The sequence below is a fragment of the Talpa europaea genome, assembly GCF_964194135.1.
Source record: "Talpa europaea genome assembly, chromosome: 11".
Lineage (NCBI taxonomy): Eukaryota > Metazoa > Chordata > Mammalia > Eulipotyphla > Talpidae > Talpa > Talpa europaea.
In genome coordinates, this window is record NC_140078.1 from 20,265,130 (window position 1) to 20,280,656 (window position 15,527).

Consider the following 15,527-nt stretch of genomic DNA (forward strand, 5'->3'; position numbering starts at 1 on the left):
ATCTCCTATTTAACTTACCATTAATAAAGCTAACAATTATTGTTTGTGCTTTTCAGAGCACTGAAAACTATCTCTTGGGATGTTGCAACACCCATCATTATTTTTATAACCCCCCTTCCTTATGTACTATCTTCAGTTCATGTCTCTTTTTTTCTTTCAAATTAAAATATATTCATTTTTATAAATAATGTCCCCCAACATTAAATGGAGCACTATGGAATCAATGAACATTGCTGTTATAATGAATTTGCAATGATGTGGAAAGAGATAAATATGATGATCACTTTTTAAAAAAAATGCATAAATATATTTTAAAAAAGATTCAACATAAACAGCTAAGCCACAAAGTTTACAGTATTTTTTCCCTGGGTAGTTGGATTATGAATGGTTTTTCATTTTTGCTTCTCTGTATTTTCTAAACTTTTTATAATGAACATTCTTTGTTCTTGTCATAAGAAAAAACAGTTTTCTTTAAAAATAAAAAAGCTATTCCCTTCCACACTGCTCAAGACAAGAGAGCACTCTAAAGTCAAGGTTTGAGAATCCAGTTTATAAGAAGTTTGAAAGTGGCTCAGAAAGCAGCAGGGTGCAATTAATATTCAAAGTCAGTGCCTGCCTATGTTTATAGCAGCACTATTTACAATAGCTAAGCTATGGAAACAACCCAAATGCCCAAAAATAAATGACTGGATCAAGAAGATGTGGTACATATACACAATGGAATATTACTCAGCAATCAAAAAAGATAAACTCATGCAATTTGCAGCAACATGGATGGACCTGGAAGGGATCATGCTCAGCGAAATAAGCCAGAAAGAAAAATAAAAATACCAGACGGTCTCACTCATAGCAGGAATTTAGAAAACCTAAATAAGTAACCAGGAAAAAGACTAATTATAATAAAGTAAAAATCAAAATCAACAAGCAATTATAAACCAGAGACACACTGCAGGGGTGGGAGGAGAGAGTGGGATCAAAGCGAGGTGGGTGGGAATTGTATGAGGACTATAACCAAGATGAAAACACATACATTGTGCAAAAATGAAAAATGATGTAAAATATATATATTAAAAAAAACAAAGCTGGTGCCTGATTATGTTTCATAAAATGGCAATACCCATCATCATTCTTATTAGTGTAGGGTCAACTGTTTACCAAAAATAAGACATCCTTTCAATGGGTGTTTCATAAATGGAGAAACTAATCATGTCAATCAGTACAAAGAATTTTATGCCCCCTCCAACCCAAGTCCAGAGACAGACAAAAGATGATCCATACAGATTTATGCCCACCAAAGTGGTATATATACTTGAAATGTCTAGGAGCTGTCTTGGAAGAGGGAAGGTTATAAACTTGACTACCTCAAATAGAGTGGAGAGAAAAGAACTTTGAGTGGCCTATCTCTTAAACCAAAGAAATTTATAGTAAGGAATAATTCCTGGCTGAAACAAAGGAGAAGAAAGGCAGAGAAAGGAGGAAGCTGGAGTATAAAGGCCAAGGACAGAACTGTATGGGGCAGGCTGTCTCACCATGGCTGGTACGACATCCTATATCCAGGACACTTGTATGACTAGGCAGAGACAGGGTCATGCCCAGTCAAGCAGTGCTTACCAGCAAAGGCCCACACATACATGCTGAGCCACAGATACCTAGAACCAGAACCATGTCCACTCTGAGATAGGAAGACAGCAGTGGTGGGTAAGATTCTGCAGCCCAACAGCTAGCACGGGCTCAGGATTACTTGATTTGGCCAAAATTGTGCATGACATTTTGTGGGAAACAATTTAAAAGAGGGAAAAAATTGGAAAGAACTTTTTGATTTAACATGGCCTTTACCCTGTTAAACATGGTTTTCTATCAGAGTTTGGGGGTTGGAGACAGAGGAGGCCCATGTGCTGCTACCTGAGGAGGAAGGCTAATGTTCCAGCCCCACCCATTCTTAAAAATGAAAACAAACATATGACTTTCATCTCTTTTTCCCCCAGGAGACACCAGAGAGTGAAATAAACACAGCTACCTCCTGCCCTTATTGCCTGAGATCAGTAATTGTTTGTCTGGAGCAACCAATTATTTATAAAGCCCAAGAGAGAAGAAATGGCTCATAGCCTGATAGATTGGACTTGAAAGTTTTAGAATATTTGTTCCCAAGATCTGGAAGAAGCTGTCTTTCTTCCTGGGATGAAATCACTAGGAAGGGGCCTCCCCGGTGGCGCAGCGGTTGAGCGCTGGGTTGTGAAGCTGCCCGCAGCCTCTGCAGCGCCGGTTCGATTCCTGGCTGCTCCCCGGCCACCGGAGGAGGGTCCTACATGGCGTGCAGACCTCTCCTGCCACCCGCTGCTCCCCTCAGCAGTGTACTTCGGTCCTTCTGCCTGCTCTGCTCCCTGCTCTGGCTCTGGTGAATTCTCTCACCCTCCCGCGCTTCTGACTGTACCCAGTGCATGTATAAACAAAACAAACGAACAAACAAACAAACAAATAAATAAATAAAACATGCCTCTATTAAAAAAAAAAAAACAAAAAAGAAATCACTAGGAAGGAAAAACCTGTTCCTTCTGCTAGTATCTTTGCTGGTTAGTGGCATGAAGATCCTTCCAAATACCCCAGCCACTCTTCATTCTACCAGCTCCCACACTCCTAAACCACAGCACCAATCACCACTGTGTCTCATCATCTCTCACCAAGAGTTTTCAGAAGCCTTTTCCTTCTTCTTAATTGTTTCCCCAGCCTCTTCCCATCTAGTCCACCCTTTACAGAAATACCAGAAGGAGCCTTCTAAACACAATTTAGATTATGACAAGGTCCTCTTTAAAGACTTCTGATGATTCTTTTTTATTGGATTAAGTTCAAACTCCAATAGCAAACAAGACCCTTCACTAGCTGGGTCCTATTTCCCCAGCAGTAGCTCTGCATAAGAGGGTGCTCTTACACATACTTTGTCTTCCAGCTACACAGATCACTCCCCAATTTTGGACAACATTATGTCTTTCATTCCTCTATGTCTGTTCTCAGGCTCTTCCTTCTGCTTCAGCTGATCCTTCCCTACCTTCCCTCTTAGAGACCCATCCTTCAGTGGTGAGTGAATGCTATTTCCTTGTTATGAGACCTAAACAAAGATGATAATAATAAAGATCACAGCTAACATTACTCATCACACTAGGTGCCAGGCAGTTACTCTCTTTGCATCAAGAATAGGGCCCGACTCAAAAAAAAAAAAAAGCCCCCAGTAAATATAATATCATAAAAGCTCTATTTTCCCACACATTTTTATTCTACCCATTTTACTGGCGAAGAAATCAAGACACAGAAAAGGAAAGGTTAAGTATGTATCCAAAACCACACAGCTAATTCCAATGCCCATTCTCTTAACTCATTCAATACTGTCTCTGTCTTATAAAAATTAGCTAATGTGGGCCTCCTTGGTGGTACAAGGGGTTAAGTCTCAGCACTATGAAGCTACTGGCAGTTGCCACAGCATGAGTTCGATCCCTGGCCAGGGAGCTAACTCACATGGTGCAGTAGACCTCTCCTGTCTCGCCCACTGCTCCCCTCAGCAGTGTATTTCAGTCAATCCACCTGTTCTGCTTCCCACTCTGTCTCTGGTGAATCCACTCACCCTCCTGCACCTCTGGCCTATACCCCAGTTCTTGCATGCATAAATAAATTTTTAAAAAGGAATAACAGGGCCTCCCTGGTGGCACAAGGGGTTAAACACCACACTATGAAGCAGTTCTCAGCCTCTGCAGCACGAGTTCAATCCCCGGCTGGCCAGGGAGCAACCCACATGGCGAAGCAGACCTCTCCTGTCTCACCCGCTGCACCCCTCAGCAGTGTATTTCAGTCATCTGACTGTTCTGTTCCCCACTCTGTCTCTGGTGGGTCCTCTTATCCCCCTGTATCTCTGGCTTATACCCCAGCTCTTGTATGCATAAATAAATAAATCTTAAAAAAAAATAATTAGCTAATGTGTCTCTCTCCCCATACTCTGTCTGAATTTCTCAAGGGCAATACAATTCTCTTTGTATTTCTAGCACTTAGCACGGTGCCTGGCACATATGATGAATGATCTCATTTAGAGATACACAGCATTTCATGTGTCTTTAAAGATTTATTTATTTATTTATACAAGCACTGGATACAGTCAGAAGCACAGGAGGGTGAGAATTCACCAGAGCCAGAGTAGGGAACAGAACAGGCAGACTGACGAAATACACTGCTGAGGGGAGCAGCGGGTGGCAGGAGAGGTCTGTGCGCCATGTGGGACCCTCGCGCATGTGGGCGGCTGGGGACTGAACCAGCACTGCAGAGGCTGCGGGCAGCTTTGCAGTCTAGCGCTCAACCGCTGCGCCACCAGGGGAGGCCCGATTTCATGTGTCTTTAAAAAGGAAAGCATATAAAAGAAAACCAATGTTCATGGGGAAGGAAAACTTAAGAAGTATAAAACAGGGTAATGAACATTGGCAGAGTACAAAATAAATCTGACTTGAATAAAACAGAACTATAGAAAAGTAATTGGGGACTTGTGGCAGGGGCTCGGCATGGAGAATGCTCTCAGCAGAGTACACTTTTGGGTGTCTCGGCCTATCAGAGTACACTTTTGGGTGGCTCGGTCTGCACTCCGGGCTCTGGAGGCAGCACTGTGCTGCTACAACAGCCAGGAGCCTGGTGTGTGGGATGCTGGGACAGGTGTGGATAGGGCACACACAGTCTGAGCAAAAGTGAGGGGGAGTATGGAGGCACACAGACTGAGACAGGGTTGATACATTTTGTAAAAAAACTAGAAGGTGCAAGAAGAGTAGATTAGGAAGGCAGATGGAAGTAGTTATGTGCTTGGAGCAGGGGCAGGGGAAATAAAAGTAAAAGCTGACTTCAAATATTTTAGACAAAGTGTGCAATAAGCAAACATTTCTGGAGTGTCTGCCCACTGCTGGGAACCAGGGAGACTGGTGACTCACACAATTTCTGTCCTCCCGGAGCTCCCAGCAAACAATGACAAAACATGCGAAGAAAGTAAGAAGGAACTATACCTACCCATTAAGGGAAGCTGGCACCTGAGTTTTGAACAGAGTAGAAGCCCTGACAGTCCAAGGGAACAACATAGGCCCACTGAGAGAGAGTGGTGTGCTGGGGTGGCGGGGTGAGGACTGTAAATCAACTCAACATGGCAAAAACTGGGTGAGATAAGAGCAGGGAGGAGTAACTAGAGAGGGCACAAAAGAAACTCTTACAGATGTTGGTCACATTCTCTTTCTTGATCCGAGTGTTAATTACTCATCATTTTGTGAAAATTCATTGAACTGCACACCAGTGATTTCTGTACTTTTCTTTATACATGTTATACATCAGTGAAGATATAAGCTAAAATGTCTCAGCAAATAGGTAGGTAGAGGTCAGATCATGGAAGGCTTAGCTTGCATAGTCATTCAAAAACATCTGCCCAGGGCCTCCTTGGTGGCGCAACGGGTTATGTTGCAGCACTATGAAGCTATCTGCAGTCAAATCACTGCAGCATGAGTTTGATTCCCAGGCAGGGAGGTGACCCACATGGCACAGCAGACCTTTCCTTTCTCATTCGCTGCTCCCCTCAGCAGTGTCAGTCAATCCACCTGTTATGCACCCCACTCACTCTCTGGTGAATCCTCTCACCCCCTACACCTCTGGCCTGTACCCCAGTTCTTATATGTATAAATAAATAAATAATTAAAAAAACAAAAACAAAAACATCTGCCCACAGGCCTAAACAGGGCATCTAAAATTATCATTTCTGAAACAGCAGCCTCATGTGGGCAAGAGCTAAAGCATTTGTTCATCTGTTCTATCAAGCAGAACAACAGTACCAAGAGGATTATGAGTTTTACCAAAATAAGATATAATATATTGTTTATATGCTAGTATAGCCCAGATACTCAGACACAGGTTTTCTGTATAAGTTCTAGCCTTTGGCCTTATCGCAGGAATATTAAAGTCAGTCAGTCAAAGGTATGTGCACTGGCTATAGGGAATTTCATTATCTACCCAAAACTAGTTTTGAACACATCTTGGGACTGTGTAGGTTGGGGGGCGAGGGGTGGAGAGAGAGAACAAAACAAGTCTTGGTAAGACCTGGGGTAAAACTCTTCCCCCAAAGACTGCACCTTGACATGATCTGGGTGAGTGGCAAAGCTACAGGGTTGAGTGGGAAAAATAGATGAGGTAGAGCAGTAGGGACTGGTTCAGGATATGGACTTCCAGTGGAATGAGCAGAGACTGGGTCACAGACAGTGACCTGTAACAGGACAGGCAGTGGGACAAACTGGAATGTGGGCAAAAGGGCTCAGCTTCCACAGGACACACCGAAGACGAAGTAGCACCAGGGACTGAACAGCAAGCCTGCCAGAGAGGAAGAAGGCCTAGCCTATGTTCTACATTCCTAGCCAAGGATGTCCTTATAACAGGGCAGGCTCTCTCAGAATAGTCCAGCCATCAGAGATGACGAAGATGATGAAGATTTATTGAACACTACTCTGTCCCAGTCACCTCGATAAATACTTTACACAACGCATATTACAACATTTAGCCGTTCTAGTAACTCCATGAAATGGATACTACTACGCTATCCCCACTTTACAGATAAGAAAAAAGACAGAGATACCATTTGCCACGGGTTACAAAACTAGTGAGTAATAATCATAGGATTTCAACACCTCATTCCATATCACCATATTCTTCAACTGCATCACTATTGTACCTTCTTGATTTCAATCTCTGGCTGTCCCATAAAAGTCATAATAATGCAGCAACTATTTTTGAAGAGGTTCTGCTAAGGAAGCATATGCTAAGCATTTTATATTTCTCATTTATTCCTCTACTAACCCATGAGGCCAACATTATTCCCGTGATCAGACTGAAGCTCTTGAGATTATAATGCGCCTGAGGCTACAGAATTGGTAACTGGAAGGGACAGATTTTGTAGCTGGGTTGATCTGATGAAAACTATTTGTCCTTGGGTCATGGGCATGACTTTACTCTAGAGGAACCTCACATGGAAGTGAAGGGATAGTCAGGCCTCAGTATTATCAGTCCAGCAGGAGGCGAATATCATATACACACACACACACACACACAATCATCATTGTTCATTTTTGCAGGCAGACTGAAGTACACTGCTGAGGGGAGCAGTGGGCGGCAGGAGAGGTCTGTGCGCCATGTGGGACTCTCCTCTGGTGGCCAGGGAGCAGCCTGGGATCAAACTGGTGATGCAGAGGCTGCGGGCAGCTTTGCAACCCAGTGCTCAACCGCTGCGCCACCGGGGAGGCCCACTGCTGAATGTCTCTGATTTATAGTTGCCTGCTAGTTGTCTTTTTTTTTTTTTCCTGATCCCTTATTTGGTTCCCTGATATTCCTCCTGTAAGTGAAACTATCTGATATTTTTCTTTTTCCTTTTGACTTATTTCACTGAACACAATCCCCTCTAGCTCCATCCATGTTGTTGCAAATGGCATGAGTTTATCTTTTTTGATTGTTGAATAGTATTCTATTGTGTATATATACAACATCTTCTTGATCAGGCCATCTGTTTTTGGGGCATTTAGGTTGTCTCCATAATTTAGCAATTGTAAACAGTGCTGCAATAAACATAGAAGTGTGGGTTTCCTTTCAAATTAATGTTTTTGCATCTCTTGGTTTTTTTTGTTTTGTTTTATTTTGTTTTTTTTTTAGAGGCATGTTTTTATTTATTTATTTGTTTGTTTGTTTGTTTTTGTTTATACATGCACTGGGTACAGTCAGAAGTGCGGGAGGGTGAGAGAATTCACCAGAGCCAGAGTGGGGAGCAGAGCAGGCAGAAGGACCGAAGTACACTGCTGAGGGAGCAGCGGGCAGCAGGAGAGGTCTGCACGCCATGTGGGACCCTCCTCTGGTGGCCAGGGAGCAGCCGGGGATCAAACCGGCGCCGCAGAGGCCGCAGGCAGCTTCACAACCCAGCGCTCAACTGCTGCGCCACCCGGGAGGCCCTGTTTTTGCATCTCTTGGGTAGATTCCTAGGAAAATTGCTGGGTCATATGGTAGCTCCATTCTTAGTAATCTGAGAAACCTTCACACAGCTTTCCATAGTGGTTAGACCAGTTTGCGTTACCACCAGCAGCGTAAGAGTTCCTTTTTCTTCATATCCTCACCAGCATTGGTTGTTGCCAGTTTTTTTAGTATGTGCCATTTTCACTGGTGTGAGGTGGTATCTCATTGTGGTTTTGATTTGCAATTTCCTGATTATAAGTGATGTTGAACATTTTTTCATATACCTGTTGGCCATTTGCATTTCCTCTTTGGAGAAGTGTCTTTTTAGTTCTCTGCCCATCCTTTGACTGGCTTGTTTGCTGTTTTGTTGACTCATGTCAGCTCTTTGTAGATCTTTGAAATCAGTTCCTTATGGGTTGTGTGGAATGCAAAAATGTTCTCCCAATCAGTAGGGTGTCTCTGTGTTTTGGTTATTGTTTCTTTTGCTATACAGAAGCTTTTTAGTTTGACATAATCCCAGTTGTTTGTCTTTCCCTTCACTTTCTTTTTTTTTTTTTTTTAAGATTTATTTATTTATTTATACATTTATACAAGCACTGGGTACAGTCAGAAGCGCGGGAGGGTGAGAGAATTCACCAGAGCCGGAGAGGGGAACAGAACAGGCAGAGTGACGAAGTACTCTGCTGAGGGGAGCAGCGGGCGGCAGGAGAGGTCTGCGCACCATGTGGGACCCTCGCCCGGTGGCTGGGAATCGAACCGGTGCTGCAGAGGCTGCAGGCAGACTCGCAACCCAGCGCTCAACCACTGCGCCACAGGGGAGGCCCTCCCTTCACTTTCTTTGCTTTGGGGGATTAGTCTTTAAATATGTTTTTGAGATGTATGTCATGGAATGTTTTGCCTATATATTTTTCTATATATCTTATGGTTTCAGGCCTTATGTTTAAGTCTTTTTCCATTTTGAATTGGTTTTTGGGCATGGTGTGAGGCAGTAATTTCATTCTTTTGCATGTGGTGGTCTAGTTTTCCCAGCACCATTTATTGAACAGACTATTCTTGTTCCATTGCATATTCTTTGCTCCTTTGTCATAGATTAGTTGTCCATATATTGTGGCTTTATTTCTGGGTTTTCAATTTGATTCCATTGATCTGTGTATCTGTTTTTGTTCTGGTACCATACTGTTTTAATTATTATAGCTTTTTTGTATAGTTTGAAGTCTAGGCATGTGATACCTCCATTCTTCTTTTTAGTCAGGAAAGCTTTGGCTATTTGAAATTTTTTTTGTGATTCCATATGAATTTCATCAATATTTGTTCTATTTCTTTGACGAATGCCATTGGGATTTTTATCAGAATTACATTAAATCTGTAAATTGCTTCCAGTAGGATGGCCATTTTGATAATGTTAATTCTTTCAATCCGTGAGCAGGGAATGTCTTTCCCTTTGTGTCTTCTATTTCTTTTAACAATGTTTTATAATTTTCTTTGTATAGGTCTTTTACCTCCTTTGTTAAGTTTATTCCCAGGTATTTGATTTTTTTTGGTTTTAATTATAAAAGGGATAGTTTTCTTAATTTCTTCTTCACACGGACTGCATATATGAAGACTACTGATTTTTGTGAGTTGATTGTGCATCCTGCTACTTTACTAAACTGGTTTACTATTTTAATTAGTCTACATGTATAGTTTTTAGAGTTATATATATTATCATACTGTCTGCAAAAAGTGACAGTTTTACTTCTTCTTTCCCTACTTGTATGTCTTTCTCTTGTCTTATTGCTCTGGACTTCCAGTATTATATTGCAAAGCAGTGGTGAGAGAGGACGTCCCTGTCTTGCAGATCTTAAAGGGAAGGCTTTCAGCTTTTCACCATTGAGAATGATATTGGCTGTGGGTTTGTCATCTATGGCTTTTATTATGTTAAGGTATGTTTCTTCTATCCCAAGAATTTTGAGGGCCTTCATCATAAACCAACGTTGAACTTTATCAAATGTTTCTCAGCATCTATTAATATGACCTATAGTTTTTCTTTTTCTTTTTGTTGATGTGATTTTCGGATGTTGAACCACCCTTATGCCCCTGGAATAAATCCCATTTAGTCATGGTGTATTATCTCTTTGATAAATTGTTGGATTCTGTTTGCTAGGATTTTATTGAGGATTTTTGCATTAGTATTCTTTAGGGAGATTGGCCTGTAGTTTTCTATTTCTGTGTTGTCTTTGGTTTTGGTATTAGTGTAATGTTTTCTTCATAAAATGTATTAGGTAGTATTCCTTCTTTCTTGATTTTTTTGAAATAGTTTTTGTAGGATAGGCACTAACTAATTCATCTTTGAACATGTGGTAGAACTCATTTGTGAAACCTTCTGGTCCTAGGCATTTGTTTTAGGGGAGGGTTTTGGTTACTGTTTCAATTTCATTGCTCGTGATTGGTTTGTTTAGGTTTTCTGTTTCTTCTTTATTCAGCTTTGGAGTATTGCATAGTTCTAGGAATTTGTCCATCTCTTCTAGATTACTGAACTTGTTTGCATATAAATGTTCATAGTAATCTCTGATTATTCTTTGGAGAGAATCTCTCATTTTATTTAGTTATTTTTTTTAAGATTTATTTATCTATATAAGTACTGGATAGAAGTGCAGGAGGGTGAGAGAATTCACTAGAGCCAGAATTGGGAGCAGAACAGGCAGAAGGACCGAGGTACACTGCTGAGGGGAGCAGCAGGAGAGGTCTGTGCGCCATGTGGGACCCTTGACCAGTGGCCGGGGATCGAACCGGCGCTGCAGAGGCTGTGACAGCTTCACAGCCCAGCGCTCAACTGCTGCACCACGGGGGAGGCCCAAGAATCTCTCATTTTAACCTTCTCCTAGTCCTCCCTAAAAAGGTTCAGGGAGACCCTATCAAGTCTGAGGGATTTTATTTGTAATTTTATTATTTTTACTGAGGTAATAGTGGTATACAACATTGTATATGATTTAGGGAAATAGGGTTATGTCTCTTATGATTTATATTACAACACCACACCCACCACCAAAATACCTAAGGGATCTCTTAAAAGGGAAGATACTATTAAGATTAACAACCAACACCACCATTTACTGAACACTTAAGACATGGTGTTATAAAACACTATGCTAAGTGTTTTATATGCATCATCTCATTCATCCTTTACATTCACTCAATGCAGTAAGAACTGTTTCAATTACGTTAAGATAAGGAAACTGAGACCCAGAACAGTTAAATGACTTGCTTAAAGTGATAAACCCAGGAAATGATGGAACTGGGATTAACTATCAGATCATACATCACAGAATCCTAAGGTCTTATCACCTCGGGCTGCCTCTGATAGTATTAATCCTTCTTTTTCCTTAGATAGCAAGTTCCCTGTCACATAGGGTTGAATTAACAGTTGGAAGGGTCCTTGAGTGGCAAACCTCAAGAATTCCTTCTATTATATCTCATTGTTGACAAACACCAACAATAAACAAGCAGAAGTAACCTGTTTGTTTTTCATTTTAGCTCCTAACAAAGACTGTCTTACAGAGTGGAATTATTTTTATTAGCTCACTGGAAGACAGAGTACCCCTAAACCAGAAGTGAAAACCAAGCTGCTCCTTTAAAATAACATCCCTGCCCACAGACCTGTTTCCCTATAAACAGCCCAACAAGGACACCACAATACAATGGCCTGGGCCTGTCTTAGTGTGTGCCAGGCAACCCTGGGTTGCCACAAAGGAAGTCAAGGAAGAGCAAGTAGAAGGGTTTAAGGGGACAGAATAAACAAAGCCCTCACTTCTGCAGGACACCAACTCCATGGAAGTCTGAGGAGAGAATTGCCAAGTTTACTTCCACTATCTATCTCTTTACTAATCAAGTTATTTTACCTTGGAGAAAAAAATTATATGAGAAGGAAATAAAAATCACTACACAGACAAGTAATATTCTTATGAAATCTATTTTCTATCTGTTTTTGTTGCTGTTTTAACATAGCTTGGATTATATTTTATTAAAATACACAATAGTGTATTCTGCTTTAATGTATTCTCACACAATTTACAATTATTTTTAAATACTGTATGCATGGGTAAACTGTATTTTATTTAACTACATGGGTAAACCATATTTTACTTAACCATTCCTCTATTTTTGAAGTATTTTTCAATTTTTCCAGTCATAAATTCTGCAATTAATGACTTCACATAATGTTTGTCTATAATTCTGCATTACTTTAGGATAGGTTCTCAAAAGTATTATTAGTAAATCAAAACTACAAGCATTTTAAGACAACTGCCAAACGGTTTCCCAAGAAGGCTGTACTGATATAATTCATGTAGGATTTAGCCATGTAGGATAATGTCTATTTGATAGCACCTTTCACAGCATTGAGAATTATCTCCTAGAATCCTTGCCAATTTGAAAGGGGAAAAAAAGGTTACTTTATTCTTTCAATTTGTTTTTCTACAGAGCTGAATATATGTATTTTTTAAAGATTTATTTATTTTATGCATACAAGAGCTGGGGTGTAGGCCAGAGGTGTGTAGGGTAGGGGTGGGTGAGAGGATTCACCAGAGACAGAGTGGGGAGCAGAACAGGCAGACTGACTGAAATACACTGCTGAGAGGAGCAGCAGGTGAGACAGGAAAGGTCTCCTCTGCCATGTGAGTCACCTGCTTAACCCGGGATCAAACTGTGCTGTAGTGGCTGCTGATAGCTTCAGAGTGTTGAGACTTAACCCCTTGTGCCACCAGGGAGGCCCAGAGCTGAATATTTTTTCATATTTTTCAACAATTTACAATTTTTACTCTTACGAATTCTCCCAACTGCTTTCTTCTTTAAATAGAGTGAGCTAGTCTTTTATTAAATAAGTAAATAAGTATTTATGTGTATTAAATAAGTAATTATGTGATAAAAATGTGAAATGCAGAAATACAGTTTGTCAATTTTATAACTGACTATTCTATACTGTTAGTAAGGATTTCTAACATACTCAAATGCTAGAGTAGTTCAGAGACCTAACTAAAATAGAATTCTTCAAATATTTTAGATTAGAAATACTGTTTGTGATCGTTTCTACTTACAACTGCCAACAATGGAAAATAAATATCCAGCAAAAAGGAAGGAGTGGGACCCCACGGCAAAATATACATGAGGAATGGCAGTGGAGATTGGGGCTGGGTCATCAGAGAATTTTATTTTTTATTTTATATGTTTGAAATTCTTTTATTCATAGCAAGTACTTGAACTTCCTCTACATTTTTAAAATTAAATCAAAATTTAAAGATGTCAACAAATAGGTGACCAATATCAAATATGATTCATGTAAAATAAGTGATAAAAGTAAAACAAAATTATGTGTATATTATAAAAATGTCAATGAATTCATCTTCCAGAAATCTGGAATGACATCATTTTTTTCCTCTGTGGAACCAAAAACAATAAGGCTGCAAAAGAGATACATAAAACTTTTTACATGTTTTTCTCCCACAAATAAAATCTTTCCACAGACTTAAAAAGTCATATAAAAGATGTTATTAAAGTATCATATATGGGCCCCCCTGGTGGCTCTATGACACTATCACTGCTGCCGCCAGAGCTAGATACCCTGCCAGGGAGCTAACCCACATATGGTGCAGTAGACCTCTCCTGTCTCACCCACTCCTCCCCTTAGCAGTATATTTCAGTAAATCTGCCTGTTCTGTTCCCCACTCTATCTCTGGTGAACCCTCTCACCCCCCCGCACCTCTGGCCTATACTCCAGTTTGTCTATGCAAAAAAAAAAGAAAAAATCACTTGCTGTATTACTTAAATAACTGAAAAATTATGTAAATATTTAATAGAAGATCATTAAAGAATTTCTATACATTCATCCATACAATGGGATCTTATAAGTCATTAAAAATGGCAGAGAGCTGCCACCAGGGCAGACCTCAGGCGCAGGTACGTGTGCTTCTGACTCACCATTTTAGATTAGGGACCTTTGCTTCAACCAAGACTGCTTGGAACTGGGAGAGGACTGCCTGCAGCCAGAGGTGAGCTGGGAAGCCCCCTCATGCCAGGACCCATCTGGCCAACAGTCGGAGCCTAGACGGGGATCCAGTGATTTGGAGCCCAGCGAGCAATACAGCCACCCCACCTCCAGGGCAGACATACCTTTGGAATTAAACAAATACAGAAGGAGGAGATATTCTGTGACAGCGACCATTAACATATTAACACTGCCCTACTGGACTTCTGGCTTAACAGTATTTGATTCGACTGGACCACCAATTTCTGACATCCCAGAAAGAGCACACCAAAAATATGCCAGCCAGTACCTGAGACACAGTGTCCCAACGCATAGGACAGATTAGAAAACAAGCAGCAGGGAGAAGAAAAACTACAAGCAACCAAGCAAGTCCTCAGGGAAAAGACACACCACAAAATGAAAATTACCCACCAGATTGCAACATCAGTGACTTGGAAGAACTTCTGAGCCTTCCAGAAAGAGAATTTAAAATTGTCGTGATCAAAAAACTGACAGAAGTCATAAAGGAAAACAACGATAAGGGGAAAATAATCAACGATCAGAAGAATGAAGTTGAGTCCCTAAAGAGGGAAGTCAAAGAAATGCAGGAGATCAAAGGATTAATGGAGGAGCTAAAGAACTCTGGAAAAAGCAGTGATAGCAGAATAGATGAAATGGAAGAACAAATAAGTACTCTCAAAGACACAGAAATAAAAAGAACCAAAACAGAAAAGGAAAGAGATATAAAAGCAACACACAAAAATCAGTAGCCTACCTATACACAAATAATAAATCTGAAGAAATCAAGAAAACCATCCCTTTAATTATTCAAACAAAAAAATCAAATACTTGGGAATAAATCCAATGAAAGAGGAAAAGGACCTATACAAAGAAAACTATAAAACACTGTTAAAAGAAATAGAAGACACAAAGAAATGGAAAGACATCCCCTGCTCATGGATTGGAAGAATTAACATTTTCAAAATGGCCATCCTACCAAAAATAATATACAGATTCAATGCTATTCCAATAAAAAGTTCAATGACATTCTTCAAAGAAATAGAACAAATATTGATGAAATTCATATGGAGCCACCAAAAACCCTGAAGAGCCAAAGCTCTCCTGAAAAAAAAGAAGGGAATGGAGGCATCACACTCCCAGTTTTCAAACTATACTACAAAGCCATAATAATCAAAACTGCATGGTACTGGAACAAGAACAGACACACAGATCAATGGAACTGAATAGAAAACCCAGAAATAAACCCACAGATTTACAGTCAACTAATCTTTGACAAAAGAGCAAAGAATATGCAATGGAGCAAAGAAGGTTTGTTCAGTAAATGGTGCTGGGAAAACTGGGTCACTACATGCAAAAGAATGAAGCTGACTACTACCTCACACCATGCACAAAAACCAACTCAAAATGGATTAAAGAACTAGACATAAGACCTGAAACCATAAAATATATAGAAGGAAATATAGGCGAAACACTACATGACATGCACCTCAAAGACATCTTTACAGACACATCACCCAAA

The 15,527-nt window shown here is 40.4% G+C and overlaps 1 protein-coding gene across 1 annotated transcript in view; it reads right to left on the reverse strand.

Annotated features, from left to right (window-relative positions):
• PIGU (phosphatidylinositol glycan anchor biosynthesis class U) overlaps positions 1–15,527 on the reverse strand; it is a gene marked incomplete at its 3' end in the record, with an annotated part of 93,235 nt that overhangs the window by 45,159 nt on the left and 32,549 nt on the right. The window lies entirely within an intron of this gene.